General features: G+C 66.5%; 1 long non-coding RNA gene across 1 annotated transcript; it reads right to left on the minus strand.

Annotated features, from left to right (window-relative positions):
• Positions 1 to 11,854: 11,854 nt before the first annotated feature.
• Positions 11,855 to 13,505, minus strand: LOC123588842. The gene is made up of 3 exons (XR_006708036.1): positions 13,390 to 13,505; positions 12,964 to 13,015; positions 11,855 to 12,352 (listed from the first exon to the last, which is right to left on the minus strand). It is a non-coding gene; the product is annotated as an uncharacterized LOC123588842 (long non-coding RNA).
• Between the last annotated feature and the right edge of the window lie 3,948 nt (positions 13,506 to 17,453).

Genomic DNA, 17,453 nt, shown 5'->3' on the forward strand with positions numbered 1-17,453 from the left:
CCGTCTGTGCATTGTTTCTAGCCACAGCGGAGGGGAGGGGCTGAGGGAGGGGGGAGGGAGGAGCAGGGGTGGGGAGGGGAGCGCCGGACCTGTTCACAAGCGTCTTCCCAGCCTCCACCCCTCCTTACCTCCCCAGGCCCTTCCCAGGCGGAAAATTCAATTAGTTTCGAGCAACTGCTTTGCTGAAGAGCCAGAGAGAGGGGTGATGAGGGGACAGGGGTCCGCCTGGCGGCTGGGGTGCGCGCTGGGGGGAGGGGAGGCCAACAGCCCGCTTGTGTCTGCAGGTTTCTGCCGAGTCCCTGTGCCTGTGTGACTTAGTGTGTGACTTGGGGTCCCAGGGTCCTTGCGTGCCCACGTCTGGCCCCTGCACGCAGACGGCCCTCACGGCCCTCAGCACCCCCACGTGTGCCCTGGCATTCGCTGTAACTGCCAGCCAGGCCCTGGGCTCTGGCGAGTGGATGTTCGGTTGTGGGACGGGGGTGCACACGGGGCGGGGCGGTGGGGGTGGCAACCTCCCTGCAAATTGCACACACAGGGTGTGGTGTGGCGCTTAGCTTCCCAGACTGGGTGCCACCCCCTTGGTTCCACACTGGCTCCTTGTCTGGTCCCCATACACTCTAGCCTTCTGGCCACAGGGCCTTTGCCCATACCATTCCCCCAGGCCTGCAAGCTTCCCCTCAAAGAACCTCGTCCCAGCGTGCGTCTGCCCTTGTTTTTCATTCTCCTTTCATCCCTGGGCTTCGAGGCATGCAGCCAAAAGTCTCCTGCCGTGAGGAAATGGGGTAGCCCTGTCTGGACCAGTCTCTGTCCCTGTGCCCGGAGTGGTGCTCAATAAGTAGATATTGATCGAGTGAATGAAGTGTCAGGCCCACACAGAAGTTTAGAAAACGGGTCCTGCGGTAGACACACACTCCTCTTCCTAGCAGACTCCTGTGCACCCTGCTGTGGCCCGGCTTCCGGCACCCCTCCTCCAGGACATCCAGAGTGCTCTGAGGATCATTGGGAACAAAGGCCCTGAGCCTGGGGTATCTGTGCTTTCTTCTGGGACCCAATATGCCCTGTCTCTGGCCCGTGGTCTGCCATCATCCCCCCCAGTTAGCCTGACCCAGTGAGTGCAAGACCCCTCCTTCCTGCCGTGATCACTCAGGACCCGCTCAGGGCCCGTGGGAGAAGATCCGATCATCTGCCTCTTCGTGGAGGGCTCCCATGGCCCATGCCACCCAGGGTGCAGGCTGGGGGCAGGGGTGCCCATCTGACCCAGTCCTTTGTCCTGGCACCCCGGCTCCACACTGCCCAGCTGGCCTTCCCCCCCCTCCCCGGGGTCTCCCTCTCACTTCACTCCCCAATTCCAGGGGCTCTCTGAGGTCATGAGGAGTTGAGGGGCACCCACCTGAGCCCACACACAGTGGGCACCCAGGACACAGACTCACAGGGCGGCCAGGTTGGGGGGAAAGGAGGCCGCCGCCTGTGTTTCTTTATCCAAGTCCCCAGACACCGGCAGGGACGGCCCCTGCTTTCCTGAGGGCCCCCTCCCCATCAGGTAGAGGGTGGGGAGGGGGCTCCCAGGGCCCGCTAGGGAAGGAAGGAGGTTTGAGAAGGCCAGATGCGGGGAGGGGCCCCTGTGCAGAGGAATGTGGGCCAGCCCCTCCTCCTTCCCCAGGAGGGACAGAGGCAGATGGCAGCTGGGGGGTTGAGGACAAGGGGGAGGCCCAGCCGGCCCAGCCTGAGGCTCCGAAGGGCGCCTGTGGCCCCTCCTCGGTAGCTGTGGGGGCACATCCTTCTCAAGTTCCTGGCCCCCCAGCCCGCACCAGCTGTGTGCAGCTGGGGCCTCACCCTGAGGAAACCCAACACTGGCAGGGGGGTGGGGGTGGGGGCCAGGGCGCCAGCCTGCTCCCCGACCACTGTGCGTGGGCTCCCCCCACTGCCACTTGTGGCCTGCCGGGCGGCTCATCAGTAAGGAGGCTGGAGTGTGAGCACCGCGCCTGGGGCCTGGCGGGTGACATCATCCCAGAGAAGGCTGGAGGACGCGGTGTCGAGGGGTGGGTGCCCGTGAGGGGCCGGTTTTCCCTGGGTCACCCTCCACTGGCCAGGCTCTGGCAGCTCCCTTCTCCCGTGGGAGCCTCCCCCTCCTCCCAGAAGGGACAGGGCTGAGCCCAGGGACCTGTGCTCAGGACGAGGGACTGAGCTTTGGAGATGCAGCCACGTGGCCGATGCCTTGCGGAGCAGGCCGGATGCCCACCTCGGGGCCTGCCTTCCCCCCAGCGACCCCCCCCACCCGAGGCCCTCCACGCCCTCCAGTGCCCAGGCCGCCGGCTGCCTCCGCCCCCTGGGTTCTGCCCGGAGCCCAGAGGGTAGAGCCATGCGGGGAGGGGGCTTCCAGATGGCTGGAATCCTGCGTCAACAGGGCTTAGACACCTGCCCAGCCTCTTCCCGCCCTCCCCTCTGCCTGCCCCGGCGCTTCTGCACATCTCAGCTTTCCAGGGGCTTTGCTTCTCTGGCCAGAGTCTGAGCCTCCTGCTCTGGGGTGGGGAGGGGCGCCGTGTCCTCACCCCGTCCCTGGCAGGCGTTCCCCACTCCCAAGCACACACAGGCCCCATAGGCCAGGCCCCTTGCTGGCCCTGCGTCCAGCCCAGGGCTAACCTGACGGATGCCCGTGGCATATTTTCTGGGCGTGTGTGAGGCCGGAGCACTGTGGAAGGAGCCCGGCAGGCACGGCACCCCAGGGAGAGGGCCAGGGAGATCAGAGGGCAGGCCTCGGCATGGCCCCGGGCCCCGCCTCAGGTGGTCACGCAGCCAGGGGACAGGTCACTTCTGGGGCTCGGAGTGGAAGGCCCAGGCAGAGCCTGCAGGAGGGGTCAGCACGGCAGTGGGGGTGGCCCCCGGCGCTAGGGCCAGGCTCCCCTCCCCCACCATGCAGGACAGAGGCGGCCACTCTGGCCCACCGCCCCACACTGTGGTCCTCAGGCCTGGCTTGGACCAGCACGGCCACGTGGACCCTGTGGCCTCGAGCACCTACAGCTCTCCCCTCGACCCCGGGGCCCCAATATCTCCCCGTCCAGTGGGTGTCTGGCTGGGCAACTCTCAGCCCCTCTCAGGCAGTGGGGGAATGCAGGGAGGAAGGTGGGGGCTCATTCCTGTCCCGGTGGCACCTGCCCGCCGGTCCCGCCCGCCCATTGGGCCCCTCCTCCTCCGCTGCATCTTTTCAGGGTCCGACAGGCCTTTTCAGGGCTGACGGATGGCAGGTCTGGATTTCCATGTCAATGGGCCGGGCGCTGCCTGGTAAGCTGGTTAACAAGCCCCCAGCCCCACTGGGGAGGCTGTGCCGGTGTTAACACAGGCCCCTTTCTCCCAAGGCTCCTCGGCCTCGCGGTTGCCATGGCGCCCTGCGTGGCCTTTCGGGCCACGGCTAATCCTTTCTCTGGTGCTTTCATCCTGGCTGTCCCACCCCCAGGCTGGTCGCCGGTAACTCAGCCTTGCCCAACAAGGCTGGTTTCTCCACCGGGGTCAGAGGAGGCCGTAAATCCAGCCCCCTGCCCCGGCCCTTTGTCCCTGGCATTGTCCCCAAGTCCCCAGCCGCCCCCTCCTCCGGGGACTCCGGTGGCGGGAAGGGAGCCTCTGCCAAGTGGTCAGCTCCTGTCCTGTGGAGGAGGGGGTCCTGTCCTCGGCTTGTCTGTCCACCCTCGAACCCGAGGTCCTCGGCCCCCTTCTTTCCCTGCTCCTTGACCTCCAGCCTCAGCCTCTGAGCCATTCCAGGGATGTGCCCGTTCCTGCCTCAGTGCCTTTGCTCTAGCTGTTTGCACTCTGGTCTGGAACGTTCTTCCCCAGACATCACCCCAGCTGACCCCCTTCAAATCTCCATTAGAACGTCACCTTCCCCATGAGGCCACAGGCCCCACATGTCCCACTCCTGTCCCGGCTCTGTTTTCCCCGTAGCCTAGTGCCTGCTAGCCCACCTCGAGGACCTCGTGTGCGGCCCTCCTTCCGTGCAGGCGGCCGGCTCTTCTGGGGGTGCCTCCGGCCTGGAGCAGGCAGTGGGCGCTCTGCTTGAGAGGAGGACAGCTCTCAGCTCAGAGCAGGGGCAGCTGAGCCCCAAGGACACACGGCATCGAGAGGTGGAGGAGGCCCCAAGTCTGGGCTGCTCTGACTTCACGCTTGAGGTTTTCACGGAGCCCGGAATCCCACCACAGAGACCGCCTTTCCTCTGTCCTCAGAAGCCAGGATGTCGGTGTTCGGGAATCCCAGGATTCAGTTAGCCTGGCCTCCAGTCCCAGGTGTGGCTCCTGCCCACTTGCATACATCCAGCTATGGGGAGCTCACCACCTGGGGGGTGCCGAGTGGGAGGAAGAGCCCAGTCCTGGGCTCCGGCTCAGACGGCAGGGAAGCTTGGCTCGAACGGACCTTGTCTGGGGCTCCTGGCCTTGGGGTGAGCATGCCTTGAAACTGGCACGTGGGGGGGCCTGGCCTGTCTCTCCTCCCCGTTCGTGCAGAGATGCTGGTGTTTCCTTGCTCTTTGGGGTCGTGTAGCAATCCCCTGAGGCAGGAAGGCCGGGCACCGGCTCCATTTTACAGCTGAGAAAACTCTTAGGAGCACGGGCTGGAGCCCCCTAGGGGGAGGCAGGGCCTCACTGCTGACCCTGAGACCTCCCCCAGGTCGTCCGGCAAAGCGGCCTCTCACCGAGGGACCGACAGCGTCCTGAGCCTCAGTGCACCCACTGGGGTGGACACGGAGAGTGTCTGTGGGCCGGTGACCCAGCCCTGGCCTGCCCGCTCCCACCACCGGGGTCTCGGCCCCCGAGGGCCGTGGCGGCTGCCTGGGGGCTGGCCCCCAGCTTCCCGCCCCACGTGGGCCCCCGGCAGCCCCGAAGGTGGGAGCCGCCCCGAGCAGGCCTGAGCCATGCCGGAGGTGAGGGTGCCGGCCGGGCGAGGCCCCCCGTAAAGGCAGGCCAAACTCCGAGGGTATGCAGATCACGAGGACTGCAGGGGGAGAGGCCAGCCGGGGGAGAGGGGTGCTGACAGCCGCCAGGCAGGCGGGGGAAGCCGGGGCGGGAGAACCCGCCAGCCTCGGTGTCCTCATCTGTCACAGGGACTGAGGAGGGGAGCCCTGCCTCACAGGGCCACGGGGGCCCCACAGCGCAGGGAGGGATGTTGGGGGCCCTGGACAAGGAGGGGAAGAGGCGGGGGGTGGGGGGAGGACCTCTCCGCCATGCGTGTGGGCGAGAGCAGGATTCCAGAGCTCCCTGGGGAGGCCCGGGAAGCTCCAACCTTGCAGCTGCCATTGGTCAGGGACCGTGGCCGCCCCCACCCTGCGCTTCCTGCCCCCACTCCTCCCAGGGGCCCTCCGCGGACACGTCGTGAGGGTCGGGCACCTCTTGCCATACGGGAGGCATCACGGCCCAGAGGGGACAAGCGACTTGCTCACCGCCACGCAGAGAGAACCCGCGTCCGCGGGAATGAATGAGGGCCCGGGGGGGGGGGGGGGCGGCCTGTGAGCGGCCTGTGGCTTGGGCCGCCTCCTCCGAGCAGGACGGCCCCGACGGAGGGCAAGGCCCGGGCGGGGGCAGGACTTGCCGCTGACCCGGCCGCCGCGCTGGGGGACAGAGGCCGGCTGCGGCGCCCCCCGCTCAAGTCCGGGCTCGGTGGAGGCTGGCACGGGCCCCTCGGGGGGCACGCGGGTCTGCAGCTGTGTGGGCGCCCGGGCCCCGAGCGGTGCCGGTCGGCGCGAGTCAGGGCAGGCCTGCCCACCCGGGAGCAGGCTCAGCTCTGCGCCTGCAGGAGCCGGAGGCCCCCCGCCCGCCACCCTGCCTTCCTGTGTCTCCTGACCCCCAGCCTCGGCCCCCACCCCGGCAGCTCCTCGGCACCCAATGGACCTGGGGAGCCTTCGTTCTGAGGTCTCGCCCTCTCTGGCCTCAGTTTCCCAAGCGGCATCCTGCAGGTCCGGGCAACCCCCTCAGGGCGTGGCTCGCGGGCCCGGAGAGACACCCCACGAGGAGTGCGGGCGTGGTGGTCTCGCGAGAGAATCAGGGTCGGGGAGCCACGTCTCCGGAATGAGGCGGATCTGGGCTCAAGCTTCGGCTCATGGTCTGAAAACATTTCCTGAACGTAAGTCCCTGCCTGGGCCCAGCGGTCCGGTGCTGAACCAGACAAGGTCGGGGCTCCGAGGTGCATAGTGCAGCAGGAAGGGGCGGCGGTGACGGTGACCGTGGCAACAGCAGCCACCTGTTCCCGCAGTCCCGCTCTGCTCCAGGCCGTAGCACGTAGCCCCTCCCAGCCTCAGTTTCCCCAACTACCTGGCCTGAGGCAAACCGAGGGCAGGTCTGACACAGCTGGCAGTGGGATGCGGCGGGCAGAGCATCCGAGCGTGCGCGGTGGGGCCGCCACTGCGTCCAGCCTCGCTTTTCGTTCCTGCAAAGTGGGGTCTCGATCCCGACTCCCCACGAAAAACCCGGCAGCTGAGGGGGGCAGGCCCTTCACTGGGGGAGTGTTTCCAGCACCCATCTGGCCAGCTGCAGTCTACCCGCTCGCCTGAGCCAGCAGACTCCAGGCGGGCCCCGCACCCCTTAACCAGAGCAGGATGGGAGCTGCGGAGCTGGCCTGGGGGGCGGGCCCGGGGGTCCTGGGAAGGGGCTGAGGGGAGGTCACCGTGGACACACCCAGGCGGCCCAGCCCCCTGAGAGATGCACGCGATGGCGTCAGAGTTGGCCGGGCCCGGCCACGGCCAGACAGCCAACCCCACCTGCCCACCGTCCTCGCCTGTGGCCCCTGGGGAGTGACCCTCCCTCTGGCTCCACAGCGGCGAGGACGGGAGGAGGCAGAGGAACCGGCTGTGCGGGACACCTGAGCCCGATGACCAGGCCTCCCAGGGGGCGGCCGCCCGGGGGGCTGGGAGGCAGAGACGTGGCCCGTTCCCACCGCCTTACCCCCCTGAGGGCCCGGGAGGAAGCAGGTCAGCAGGTGGTTGGCCAGCTGGGGCCTGGGTCTGCCCCAGCCCGCTTTGGCTGGGCAGGGGAGACCAGGCCAGGCGCCTTCTGGCCTCAGTTTCTGAATCTGTGACCAGGGATGCTGCCCCTCCCCCCGGGGACCCCTGGGAGTAGGGCGGATGTGCGGGACCGTCACTCCACCTCACACACAGGCAGCTGAGACCCGGGGCAGGGCTCACAGGAGGCAGCTGTGCTCCCAGCTCCGCTGCTGTGGGGCCGGTGCTCTGGGTCTGCCAGCCCCCCGCTGGCTGAGGTCACAGCCAGGCTTCCATATAGGATAAAATATGCGTTGGGGGGCGCCTGGGCAGCTCAGTCGATCGAGCGTCCGACTTCTGCTCAGGTCATGATCTCGCGGTTCGTGGGTTCGAGCCCTGCGTCGGGCTCTGTGCTGACAGCTCGGAGCCTGGAGCCCGCTTGGGATTCTGTGTCTCCCCCTCTATCTGCCCCTTCCCTGCTCACACTCTGTGTCTGTCTCTTAATAATAAATAAACGTTTAAAAAAAAAAAGGATGCGTTGGAAGGTGAGTTGAGCCTGTGTCTTGGCACAGGTGATTGCCAGGTGGGAAGCGCCTTCCGGTCCTTGGGGCAATCGCAGGGGGGCAAGTACTGGGCCTTGCTGGCCCAGAGCCTGGTGGCCACCTGCCCGATGCTCATGCCCAGACCTGAGGGCTGAGACAGAAATGCGCTACTCGTGAGAAGGCCAGCAGAGCCCTGGGTGTTGAGGGGTTCCTCGACCCCCATCCTTGTGCCGGGCACGTGGCCAGGGGCACGGAGACAGGCCACCTGGCTGTCTGTGCGTCCCGTGTGGAGGTGGGGACCGCAGGCTGCACTCTGGTGGGCAGGCCCCGTGGTGCGCACTCTCAAAGCGGCCCCCCCGCCCCCACCATCAACAGGCTCTGTGCCCCTGTCCACTCACACGTGTCAGCCGTGCCCCCACGGCCTGAGGCTGCTCCCATCGAGGCAGAGGTGCTGGCCTGGCAGTGAGGGAAGGTGCAGCCTCCCGGATCCCTGGCATCACTGGGGTGAATGGTGCCCCCCCCCCCGCAAAAAGACAGGTTCAAGTCCTACCCCCCAGAAGGTGCCAAGGGGCCTTATTGGGAGAAAGGGTCTTTGCAGGTGTAATTAAGTGAAGGATCCTGACGTGGGGTCATCCCGGGTTTGGGGTGGGCCCTAAATCCAATGGCGGGTGCCCTTCTAAGGAGAGAGGAGGACACAGAGGCACCGAGGGAAGGCAGCCTCGGGAAGGTGAAGGTGGAGGTCAGCACGGTGCAGCCGCGAGCCGGGGACGGCCTGTGGCAGCCGGCACCCGCCGGAAGCTGGGAGAGGGGCCTGGGGCAGGCTCGGGGGCTCCGGCAGGGACACCCTGCCCGCACCTGCATTCGGACTTCGGGCCCCCAGAAGTGGAAGACGGTAAGCGTCTGTTTTCAGGCAAGTTTGTGGTAATTTGTGACAGCACCTCAGGACACCAATGTGAGCGCGGGGAGGGGGGTGTGAAAAGGCTCGTCTCCCAAACCTGGGTGGGTGGGAGAGGAGCAGGGGGCCTGGGACAGGGGCCCAGTCGGGGGACCGCGTGTGCAAGTCCCCCCCAGCAACCTGCACGGATGTGAGTCCCACAGACCCCTGCCCGACTCGGGTCCACAGCCCATTGGTCCAGGCGGAGACCAGCTTCCTGGCCCCACAGGACTGGCTGGGAGCACCTCCTGCAGCCCAGCCACAGACGCCTCCCGTGGCCACCTTCCCAGCCCCCGATCCCTCCCACGCCACTTTCCTGCACACTGGTCCCCTTGATAGGGAAACTTCTTCCTTCTCCTCTCTCTGCAAGTTCCAGCTCCTCCAGGAAGGATAGCCCACAGTGGCCGGCCCAGCCCTCAGCCATCCACCCCAGGCAGGCCCTGCCTAATGTGACTTCCCTCTGAGATCTGATCCAACCCCATGCAGCTCCGGCCCGTGGGACGAGCCGCACATGAATGTCCCATGAGGGACGAGCTAGCGGGCAGGGAGCCTCCGTCGACCCCAGTGCCTTTGCACCTGCTGTTTCCTTTGGCTGTCAGCCCACATGTTGCCTCCTCCATCCCGTCCTTGACTGTCGGGCCCAGGCATGTTCTGTTGTCAGCTCAATTTCCACCCCCTTCCTTTATTTTACCCTGCTGATCCTGATGGGAGCTACGTGTGTTTGCTTTCCCTCTCTGCTGGTCCCCAGAATACCAGGAGCTCAGAGGGTAAGCCTGGGCCTGCCTTGCTCCCGTTCTGTCTCTAACGTAGGGCCGGGAGTGTCCATACGCTGCCAACTACGTGAACGGGAGGGTTTGGTGGCCGCCCGGAGCGACTCTGAAGCCAGGGTGACCTGGGGACTCCCCAGCGTGAGCCCTCCAGCTGTCTACCCAATACCCGCCTCTTACAACCTCAGTATGGGCTGCTCCCGGGCCGCTAACCTCTCTCTTTGTATCTGAAGGGGTCGCCAGGCCTGGCCCAACCTGGAGGATGCACCGGCCTCAAATCCCCTCCACGCCCAGAGTCGCTGCCCAGACAGAAGGATGTTCCGGAGTCAGTGGTCCAGGAAGGGTTTGTGGCTGCCGCGGTCACAAGGGCCCTGAATGAGGAGGGGGCTTCCCCAGCGTCCAGCCACACGTCTCCAGGGCCAGCTGTGTGCCCCGAAGCACACCCGGCCCTCTCGGGGGCCCCGGCCACTCCGTAGGGCAGTGGGGAGAACGCGGGGAGTACGTCTCTCGGGGAATCGGCGGGTCAGCCCGGGGGTGCCGGATCACACCACCAAGGGAGCCTCGTCTCAGCACCCCTGGGTGCCTTGCTCAGGCCCAGCTAGGGCAGAGGCAGAGGTCAGGGAAGGCCCTGGGGGAAGAGCCGGGGGAGGGTCGGGAGGGACGCTGGGGGAAGCTGACTCAGCCTCCACAGACCCCGCTTCTCCGGCAGCGCCTTCCTGGTGGGGCCAACCTTCCGTCCAAAGTTGCCGCCGCCGGCCAGCCGGACAGGAAGCTCGTGGTGGGGCCGCACCCTGGCCCCCTGGCCCCCGCCCGGCGCTCCGGCCTGGCCTCGGCCTCCCACCTTGGCCCGGCTGCCTCCCTGGGGAATGAGGCTGAGGCCAGCCCCGCTGCCCCCCCCCCCCCCACTCCGAGTCTGCAGCTGTGCCGGACGGAAGGAGCCTGCTCGGGCCGCGGGCGCCTGCTCTGGGCGTGTGTGCACACGGTCACACGCGTCCTCTGCTCGCACGTGCAGCACCTCACCCCCGCACGCGGGCTCACCTGCACGTGTGGAGATGTGCACACGTCCGCACGCGCGAGGACTTGTGTCTGGGGCACCGAGAGAGAGCGCAGAGCCGGGCACGACGGCCCCGCCAAGCAGGTGCTCGGGGCCGCAGCCGGGGAAGGTGAGGGTGATGGAGAGGGGGCACGCTCAGGCCCCGGGGTGCGGGCCTCCCGGCCTCCCACAGTCCTCCTCACTCCTGCACTGGCGTCTCCAGGGAGGGAACGCGAGAGCTTACAGCCAGCACCTGGACTTGGTGGCCCCCCGCTTCCGATCACATCAGCAGGGACCGGCCTGTGGCTTTGTCAGCGGAGGACAGCCTTGCAATCCGAGCTGGGGGGGCGCCGGGGGAGGACTTTGCCGAAGGGAGCAGGAGAGGCTGAGGAGAGCCTCAAGAGGGGTGGGGAGGGGCCGGGGGCGGAGTGAGGTCTGCTGCGCACGTGTGCCGATGGTGCACTGACCAAGGACAGAAGCCTGAACTTCGGCCCACGCTCTGCTCACCTTCCCTCAGGCGGCGCACGGGGGTCCGGCGGGGTTCTGAGGACCCAGCGTGGACACGTCGCAGGCTGCCCGGCCGGAGTCCAGGCTTCCCCGAGACCCCAGGTGGACAGCTAGCTGCGCGTGCTCCTTTCCGCGGGATGCCCCGTCGGCCCCCAGGCCCGAGGTGCGTCCCTGTCTGGCCCAGAACGCCTCGGTTCCCACGCCGTCACAATGGCCACACAACGGGGCCCCCAGGGACGGAACTTAATCTCGGGCTATTGAAGACCTGCAAGCCGTGGCCCCTGTCCCCAGCCCGCAGACGCCGCGCCCGGGACATCTGATCCATCGCCACCCTCCCCTCAAAGGGGGACACTGTCTCCCCAGGGCCCCCCGCCCCCCCTGGCATGGACAGGAGGGAAACTGGGTCACCGGGATAGAGTGACAGCAGTGGCCGGCCGGGATGGGACTGGAGGATGCTCCTGGCCCGCAGACCTGCCCCAGGGCACCCGGCCCTGGTGGGGGAGGGGGGCGGGACCGGCCCGAGAGCCGAGAGCCGTGCCTGCGAGGGCCCGGAGTTTGGGCCGAGAGCTGAGGCGACAAACTGCCTGCCTAAGACCTGCTCGTTGTGTAGGGACAGAGCTGAGACTGGGGACCCTCCCTTCCCCCACCCAGAGAGGGGCCCATAGGACACGCCGCACCCCCCTCCACCCCCGGAGCAGGCCAGGCGGCCACCCGCTCCTCCACCCGAGAATGCCCGGCTGCCGCTTGGTTTCCTGGCCCTCGAAGAGCTTTCTGGAGCAGCCAGGAAGAGTCAGGCCTGGCCAGGAGCTACTTCTGGGAACAGAGACCCAGGCCTTCTGTGTGCGAGGTGCGCTCACGTCTGCAGCCGGCCTCTGAGCGGAGCACCGCACCCGCCCTAGACTCCGCGTGGGGGCCGTGGGGGCCGTGAGCTCAGCCCCGCAGGACTGCAGGAGCCCCACAAGAGGCGGGAGCCCCACAAGAGGCGGGAGCCCGCAGATTCTTGCTCTCAGGGGAAGCTGGAGACACGGGCTCACCGCTGCGTGGCCTTGGGCAGGACCCTGTCTTCCCATCTATGCAATGGCCCTAGCTCCTTCTTGCCCCTTTGTACGTCTAGCAAATTCTTAGCTCTTTGTGGTTGCCACCGTCCCAGAGCACTCTCTGGGTGCCAGAATATGTGCCGGGGGCTGGAAGGGACCCAGGAATGGAAAAGAGGGGAGGGACCCAGGAAAACTTCTCCAAGGAGGTGGCCACTGACTGGGGAGGCAGGCATGGAGGGACTGAGCCCAGCAGGTAAGCTGGGAGCAGCAGAGGAAGTCGGAGGCCTGCAGGGGCAGGGCCGGCCCTCCAGAGTGGGGAGCAGGGAGACAGGGATGGCATCAGCCCAGGAGCCCGTTTCTAGGATTTGGGGGCCAGCCCTCAGGTCCACGCAAGACCACAGTGCCCGCTTCTCACTCGGAGCCGGCAGCTCTGGGCAAGGAACTGCCCGGGAATAATGTCCACCTCCCACCTCGGGCGGCCAGGGAGTCTGTGGCCGGGAGAGGGGCGTGGGCCTCAAGAGGGTCCAGAGGGCAGGCTGGCGTCAGCCTGTGAACCTTGGTCCCACGCAGAGTCAGCTGCCTGGAAAGAGAAAGGGGCCGCCGGGCCCAGACCAGGCCTGCCGTCAGGAAGCGGCCGCCCCGAAGGACCCGGCTTGCCCGGGGTACACCTGCCCTGCCCTCTCCTGCGGCTTCCGCTGGCAGTGGGGGCATCTGTGGCCTCGGCCGCATTTGCCGCCGTGGCGAGCCCTGAGCCAGGTCTTCCTGGGAGGGCACTTGGGGGTCCGCTGGGCCCCGCCTCTTGGCTCATCAGCACCTGCCCGCGCGTGTTTCAGAACCAGGGTGCGGGCACCGGGGCAGACAACCACCACCCCACCCCTGTGTGACCCAGGCCAGCTCACTTCCCTCCCTGAGCCTCGGCTTCCTCAATTGCAAAATGAGAGCTGAGACACGCCCTGCTAAGCCTGTCGCCCCGGGCCCCCCTTCCCTCCACTTTCCTGCCCCCCCTCCAGCCCTCCCCGCAGTGGGCAGAGCAGGCCGAGGTACCCTCTCGCCGGGGCCCGGTTGGCACCGAGGGGCACAGCTTCGGGGCTGTGGGAGGGGGCTGGCAGCGTTTGTACCGCAGGGCAGGATCTGTGGAGGGGTGGGGGGGGCCAGCCCGGGGCCGGGAGGAGGGGGGCCGGGGAGCCTAACCTGGCAGGCGCTCTGGCAATTCCGTCTGCTGCTTCTGTCAATACGAGCCTTCCTGTTTTGGAGATTAAACCTCGGCTGAGCAAACAGCCTTCAGGGGGGCCCCTCCCCGCCACCTTCCCAAACCCAGCCCGGCCGGAGGCTGCAAGCACCTGGAGGCCGTTGGGGGCCACGGGGTCCGGGGCCCCGCTCTGCCGCCCCTGCCCTCACCGAGCCTTGGCCCGCGGCCCGGGCGGCCCGGCCCGGCCCCAGCCCCCCACTGACCTCCGTGGAGGCCACCCGCAGGAGCCCCCTGTGTCATCCTTCCGCTGCCGGGCTGGCGCACTGTCCCGGCAGCCCTGCCCGCCGCATCCTCTGCCCTCACATGACCTTGGCAGGAAGTGGGGAGCAAACTGCTTGTCGGGGCCTCCCCGCCAGGCTCACGCATACCTGTCAGGGACCCCAGGCGTGGCCGGGAGCCCCCCTGAGTGCCCCACGGAGGCTCCTGCCTTGGGAGAGGCCAGTCATGCGGATGGCGATTTCTCCAGTTGGACAGTTCTTTGCTGGGGGCCCGGCTCGCACATCGTAGGGCATTCAGCAGCACCTCCGGCTTTTACTGACTGGATGCACTGGCTGTGCATTACCCCCGGGCGTGGCATCCAAAAATGTCTCCAGGCATTGCCAAACGCCCCAAATGTCCCCTGGGCTGGTCCCTGCGGACCGTGTGTATACAAAGCAGCCAGGGCTGCAGAGAGAAGCCTGGCCTTCCCTCTGATGCGGGCCTCAGCCCTGTCCCATCCTCCTTGCCTCTCCCACCCCTTCCTACCAGGGCCCACCTACCCCTGAGGAGCTGGCCCTGCCCTCCTGAAAAAATCCTCCTGTTGCCAGAGCCTCTCAGGACAGGGAGCAGGGAGAGCAAAGGCCTGGCCGCAAGGGCATGAGGCCTGGAGGGACAGACGGCCCGGGACTGACTCCTCTTGCCCGGGCTCCCCCTCCTCCTGCAATGCAACTCGAACCACATCCCTTTTGCTGGCAGACCTTCTGTGGTTCCCCGTTGCCTCCCAGGCCTGACCCTGACCTTGACCCTGACCCAGGACCGGCCGGCTCCTGCTCAGCTCTCCAGCTTCACGTTCCTCTGCTCATCGACTCAGACCCCCGCCGAGCTGCGTGACCCCCCCCCCACCTCTGGGCAGCACCCCTTCCCGCCTCCCCCCCACCTCTGGGCAGCACCCCTTCCTGCCTTCCCACCCTCCCCCCCACCCAAACCTTCGCCAGTCACCACCTTTTCCTAGAAGCCTTGCCTGATGCTCACTACCCCCGGCCCTGGCACACAGTGGATTATCCCTCGCCTGGGCTCCGGGCACACTTGGGCTTGACCCGTCTCCCGGCCCTGACCGCCATCTCTCTGCTGGGAGGACGTCTGAGAGCCTGGCAGATCCTCCCACAAGGGTGTGAGCTCCCTGAGGCCAGGAGCTGCGTCTGACTCACCTCCTAAACCACCCGGAGCCACGCAGAGCCAGGGGTGGAGAAGGTGCCGGGGATCCCGTCGAATGGTTGGGTGAGTGGACGGATGGACGGTCAGACGGGTGGACGAATGGGTGCCGTGGGGGTGGCTTATCTTTTTGTGGGTGTGGTTGCCGCTCCTGGGCACATAACCTCCCCCTCCCGTCACTTCCAGGGCCACCTAAAATAGAGATGAATGCCATATCCTTCTCCACCCCTGGGAGTGAGGGGCTCACTCAACTCGACTCCTGTCGCAGAGGAGGAACCTGAGGTCAGGGAGTTACAGAGATAAGGTCGGGGTCACGAAGTGGGGGCGGGGGCGCCCTTTGAGGCGAGACTCCGATCCCTACCACCTCCATCCGGCCGGGAGCCCCTCCTTCCACTGCCCCCAGGGTCTGGTCCCATTGACATGGGCACCAGGTCATGACTGGGGCGAGGGGTCATGCCTGGGGCCTGGCAGGCACGGGGACAACCACTCCCCACCCCGTGGCCACAGCACAAGCTAGCCATTCTTGGCAAGACAAAGGCTGGCTGGGGCAAAGTGGTTCTGGTGTCTCCCTGGTGGGTGTCTGGCCGCCGTAGCACGTCAGTAATGTGTCCTCACGGCCGGGGCTCTGCTCCTGGGGGCTGCAAATCAGATTAGCCCAGTCTGGCCCCAGCGCAGAGCCACCAGGGAGAGGTGCAGCTGCCAGGCCTGGGCCCGTCTCCCTTCTGGTGTTCGAAGCCCTGCCCCACGGTGGAGAGACTCGTCCCCGACTGGCTGTGGGGTCGGAGGCGTGCCTCTTCTCCGCTCTGCACCGCCCATGTCCAATCTGCAAGACCAACCGCTTGAGTGAGACCCTCCCAGCGTAGGTGGGCACACAGTGTATGGTCACTGAGAACTACGGGCATCAGCCCCTGCCAGCCCCCTGCCACCCTCCACGGCTCTGCCCTCAGGCCCCGGTGCCAGCTCACGGTTCAGTGGGCAGCCACGCCGGGCCTCCCTCCTTCCCCTGAAACCCACATTCCCCGGGGCTGGGTGCTGGGGGGACAGAAGCAGGGGCCCTCCCTTGAGCCTCTGCACGTCCGTGTATCTACACGTATCCATCCATCCACCCAGTCCGTCCACCCATGCGTGCGTCCGTCTGTCCATCTGCCCATCCATCCACGTATCATCCGACGGATGTTTCTAAGGTACCTAAGACGCACCACGTACCCTTCTAAGCACTGAGGACAACAGCTACGAATGACACAGTGCTTCTGCCCTCTCGTAGCCCACTTCCGGCACCTTCCCAGTCATCCCCACGACCTCTCTCTGCCTTTTTGCCTTTCCGTCCATCCGTCTCTCCCTTCCCTTCCTCATCTGTCCAGCCAGTGTTTGTTTACTGAGCACCTGCTTTGTGGCAGGCACTGCTGAGGAACTCAGCATGGCCCCTGACCTCCCAGGCTAGCTGGGGAGGCAGGCAGGGAAACGGGCAGTTAGTATCTCGTGGTCAGGACCGGGACGGGGGCAGGTGCCACAGGGGCTGAGGGCTGAGGGAAGAGGTGGCAGCCGGCTGGCCTTGAAGGGTGTCCCCTGAAGCCTTACTCAGCCACCTAGGCCAAGTCACCGGGCCACTGCGACCACTCCAGGCCCCAGAGTTCAGGCCAATGGGCCATGTCGCCAGGGCTCATTGTTTCTCTACGCCTGCAGGGTACCAGCCAAGGGTGGGCGGGGAAGGGAAGGCACCGGCCATATCCCTATTACCAAGTCAAGTGAAATCCCGAGATCTGCAGAGGGAGGGAACTGGCCCAAGACCACACAAAGCGAGGCCTGGGGGTGAGGGGTTCCGGGCAGAGCGGGCGTGCGGGCGGGCCGGGCCAGGCTGGGCTGGGGGCTCTATTCACAGCTGTAGACTGTTCATTCTTCCCGTGGGGGCAGCGCCCACCCCAGCTGCAGTAATGGGAATCAGCTGCCGCTGCCCGCTGTGCCCCCTCCCTCCTGCCGTGGAGCCGGCTGCACTGGGCTCCTGAGCCAACCCTCCCCTCCTGCCAGCGGGACTCCCTGTCCAGAAGCTTCTGGGATGGGGCTTCTGTGACCGTGCCACTCATTGCCTGCTGGGGGCACCTTGGCATCCAGAAGGTTCCCTTCTTGCCAGTTATCCTCTGATGCCCTCATGGCAACGCGGGGGCAGCGTCCTCATGTCTGCCCGTCCAGGAGCCCCAACTCCGTCTCCCTGCCACCAGCTCACGGTGGGGTTGGGACAGGGCCTTCCCTGTTGCAGTGACACGCAGCCTGCCTACCTCGGATGACTTCCTGAGAGCTAACGGGGCCACCCGCTATGTCTCCTGGATCTTCCCGGGAAAGAAACAATCCAGGGGAAGCCGGCCCCAAGGACCCCGGGAGCCTGTGGAGAAGGGGTTTCCAGTAGCTGGTGGGACAGACCCCCATCCACGGGAGGCCCCGGGCTGAGCCCCAGCAGAGAAAGGAGGCTGCGTTCAGGTGGGGACACAATACTGCCTCTGAGCTTGATGTGGGGGCAGAGTAGAGCCCCGCGGGGCTCTGTGGTCAGGTGGGCCCGCTTTCCGAGTCCACCTGTCTAAATTTCAGGGGCGGCTCTGAGGTCATTCAGCCACGTGCCTTCCCCGGGGCCCCAGCCTGGCGGAGACACCACGCTGAGTGGAGGTCTGCTGCCCAGGAGGCACACAGACCCAACGTCCCCAGGCAAGAGAGTCAGGCTGCTTGCTTGTCTGACCTTCTGCCCAGAAGCACCTTATAAAATGGAGGGTAGTGTTATCCTCATGTTATGGGTGGGGAAACTGAGGTTCAGACAAGGAACATCCCGGGTCCAGGTCTAAAGCTGAGAAGGGGCCCCTGTGGGTTTGCAAGGCCAGCAGTCTGGCTCCAGAGGGCAACACCCACCCCCGGGCTGAGTTTGTGCCTGTGCCCAGAGCAGAGCCCTGGTCCAGCCTCCACTCCCAGCCCCCTCCCCCCCGGACCTTAACGCCCCAAGGGGCTTCCCGGCAACCTGGTCAGCACCCCCCATCCCTTC

The sequence above is a fragment of the Leopardus geoffroyi genome, chromosome E3, assembly GCF_018350155.1.
Source record: "Leopardus geoffroyi isolate Oge1 chromosome E3, O.geoffroyi_Oge1_pat1.0, whole genome shotgun sequence".
Lineage (NCBI taxonomy): Eukaryota > Metazoa > Chordata > Mammalia > Carnivora > Felidae > Leopardus > Leopardus geoffroyi.